Consider the following 3,802-nt stretch of genomic DNA (forward strand, 5'->3'; position numbering starts at 1 on the left):
AAGGAAATTAAGAATCTGCACACCACTTAGTGTGGGGAAAAAAAAAAAATCAGTCCCCATAAAAAGGCTAGATTTTTTTCTTAACCTATAGGATTATTTCTGTATTGACAATCTGGATTCTATTTCCAGCTTTATTGTCAATAAAGCTGTGTGACTAGCTGCGTGACTCTGAACAAGTCACTTATTGTCTTCAGCCACAGTTTCCTCAAAATAAAACAGAGATTATAGGGTTGGTTCAAGATGGTGGAGTAGAAGGATGTTATAGGAAGTTAACCAGCATGAAAAAGCAGAAAGTTACATCCCAGATGAAGGGACAATATAAAATCCCAGGAAAACAACTAAATGAAATGAAGATAGGCAACCTTCCAGAAAAAGAATTCAAAATAATGGTAGTGAATATGATTCAGGATCTCAGAAAAAGAATGGAGGCAAGGATTGAGAAGATGCAAGAAATACATACCAAAGACCTACGAAAACTAAAGAGCAAGCAAACAGAGATGAATAATACACTAGAAGGAATCCATAGCAGAATAACTGAGGCAGAGGCACGGACAAATGACATGGAGGACAGAATGGTGGAAATCACTGCCACAGAACAGAATCCAGAAATAAGAATGAAAAGAAATGAAGACAGCCTAAGAGACCTCTGGGACAACATTAAACACACCAATAGTTGCATCATAGGGGTCCAGAAGGAGAAGAGAGAGAGAAGGGACCTGAGAAAATATTTGAAGAAATAATAGCTGAAAACTTCTGTAACATGGGAAAGAAAATAACCAACAAAGTCCAGAAAGCACAGAGAGTCCTGGGCAGGATAAACCCAAGGAGGAACACACTGAGACACATAGTAACCAAATTGACAAAAATTAAAGGCAGATAAAATATTAAAAGCAACAAGGGGAAAATGTCAAATAACGTACAAGGGAACTCCCATCAGGCAGTCAGCTGATTTCTCAACAGAAACTTTACAAGCCAGAAGGGAATGGCATGACATATTTAAAGTGATGAAAGGGAAGAAACTACAACCAAGAATACTCTACCTAGCAATACTTTCTCCTTCAGATTTGATGGAGAAATCAACATCTTTCCAGACAAGCAAAAGTTAAGAGAATTCAGCACCACCAAACCAGCTTTACAACAAATGCTAAAGGAACTTCTCTAGGTAGGAAACAAGAGAAGGAAAAGCCCTGGCTTAAAAAAAAATTAAGAAAACTGTACTAGGATCATGCATATCAATAATTACCTTAAATGTAAATGGATTAAATGCACCAACCAAAAGACGTAGGCTGGCTGAGTACATGAAAACCTGTACATATATGCACTTAAACTTACCACATCACTCTGTTTGACCCCCCAAATTGTATGTAATTATTTTATATTGTTAGGTTAATCATGTTCCCATTATGGTTTGCAATTATAATTATCTTTTATTGATTGTCTGGCTATTGATTGTGAAAACTGATCTTTTGCTATTGTGATTAAGTGACTGTTTTCACTTAATACCATTGTATTCTGGTTGGTCAAAGAAAAATTATAGAATTCTGTATCACCGAAACTACCATTTAATAGAAAAACTTGTAATCACTTTTTAAAATCCAGATGCATATTAGAATTATCTTGGAATTTTTTGAAAAACATGAATACCTAGGTATTGCTTTTTTCTTTTGCCAGAGCTCCAGTTATGCTTCTAATGAGCGGCTATGTTTAAAAACAACTGGGGTGCTCGCTTCGGCAGCACATATACTAAAATTGGAACGATACAGAGAAGATTAGCATGGCCCCTGCGCAAGGATGACACGCAAATTCGTGAAGCGTTCCATATTTTTTATAAGCAAGGTGAAAAGACAGCCTTCTGAATGGGAGAAAATAATAGCAAATGAAGCAACTGACAAACAACTAATCTCAAAAATATACAAGCAACTTCTGCAGCTCAACTCCAGAAAAATAAACGACCCTATCAAAAAATGGGCCAAAGAACTAAATAGACATTTCTCCAAAGAAGACATACGGATGGCTAACAAACACATGAAAAGATGCTCAACATCACTCATTATTAGAGAAATGCAAATCAAAACCACAATGAGGTACCACTTCACACCAGTCAGAATGGCTGCGATCCAAAAATCTGCAAGCAATAAATGCTGGAGAGGGTGTGGAGAAAAGGGAACCCTCCTACACTGTTGGTGGGAATGCAAACTAGTACAGCCACTATGGAGAACAGTGTGGAGATTCCTTAAAAAATTGCAAATAGAACTACCTTATGACCCAGCAATCCCACTGCTGGGCATACACACCGAGGAAACCAGAATTGAAAGAGACACATGTACCCCAATGTTCATCGCAGCACTGTTTATAATAGCCAGGACATGGAAACAACCTAGATGTCCATCAGCAGATGAATGGATAAGAAAGCTGTGGTACATATACACAATGGAGTATTACTCAGCGGTTAAAAAGAATTCATTTGAATCAGTTCTGATGAGATGGATGAAACTGGAGCCGATTATACAGAGTGAAGTAAGCCAGAAAGAAAAACACCAATACAGTATACTAACACATATATATGGAATTTAGGAAGATGGCAATGACGACCCTGTATGCAAGACAGGGAAAGAGACACAGATGTGTATAACGGACTTTTGGACTCAGAGGGAGAGGGAGAGGGTGGGATGATTTGGGAGAATGACATTCTAACATGTATACTATCATGTGAATTGAATCGCCAGTGTATGTCTGACGCAGGATGCAGCATGCTTGGGGCTGGTGCATGGGGATGACCCAGAAAGATGTTATGGGGAGGGAGGTGGGAGGGGGGTTCATGTTTGGGAATGCATGTAAGAATTAAAGATTTTAAAATTTAAAAAATAAAAAACTAAAAATAAATAAATAAATAAATAATAAAAAATAAAAACAACTGGGGATGAGGATCTTTTATTTTTATCTATTTTGTTTCACTTTTTATATTTCATATTCAGTGTTCCCATTTCATTTAGTTTATGTTTTCCAATTTTTTCATCTTTTTTTATGTTCTTTCTCAAGTAGAAAAGTTTCTGTATCCATATATATACATAATATGTTTTATATACATATTTTAGAAAACTTGTGAATTTTTGCCTAACTAAAAAATGTATGACATTTGGATTCCACTTGTTTGACTTAGTATGAATAGAATGCTATATCTCTTACTTTAAAAGATAAATATGCAACAAGCAACAAAGGTTTACTGTATAGCACAGGGAACTATAGTCAATATCTTATAATAATCTATAATGGAAAATAATTTCAAAACTAAAATATGTGTATAACTGAATCTCTAACACACACAAAATTGTACTTTTTGAAATTTAGTAATGTTTATCTTCTAGTCAAGGCTATGGTTTTTCCAGTGGTCATGTATGGGTATGAGAGTTGGACTGTGAAGAAAGCTGATCGCCGAAGAATTGATGCTTTTGAACTGTGGTGTTGGAGAAGACTCTTGAGAATCCCTTGGACTGCAAGGAGATCCAACCAGTCCATTCTAAAGGAGATCAGCCCTGGGTGTTCTTTGGAAGGAATGATGCTAAAGCTGAAACTCCAGTACTTTGGCCACCTCATGCGAAGAGTTGACTCATTGGAAAAGACTCTGATGCTGGGAGGGATTGGGGGCAGGAGGAAAAGGGGACGACAGAGGATGAGATGGCTGGATGGCATCACCGACTTGATGGATGTGAGTTTGAGAGAACTCTGGGAGTTGGTGATGGACAGGGAGGCTTGGCATGCTGCGATTCATGGGGTCGCAAAGAGTTGGACATGACTGAGCGAA

The 3,802-nt window shown here is 37.3% G+C and overlaps 1 non-coding gene across 1 annotated transcript; it reads left to right on the forward strand.

The window, feature by feature from the left end:
* The first annotated feature begins 1,719 nt into the window (after positions 1–1,719).
* On the forward strand, positions 1,720–1,826 carry LOC138446345 (U6 spliceosomal RNA). The gene has a single exon (XR_011259283.1). It is a non-coding gene; the product is annotated as a U6 spliceosomal RNA (small nuclear RNA).
* Positions 1,827–3,802: the final 1,976 nt, after the last annotated feature.

This window comes from Ovis canadensis, chromosome 9 (genome assembly GCF_042477335.2).
Source record: "Ovis canadensis isolate MfBH-ARS-UI-01 breed Bighorn chromosome 9, ARS-UI_OviCan_v2, whole genome shotgun sequence".
Lineage (NCBI taxonomy): Eukaryota > Metazoa > Chordata > Mammalia > Artiodactyla > Bovidae > Ovis > Ovis canadensis.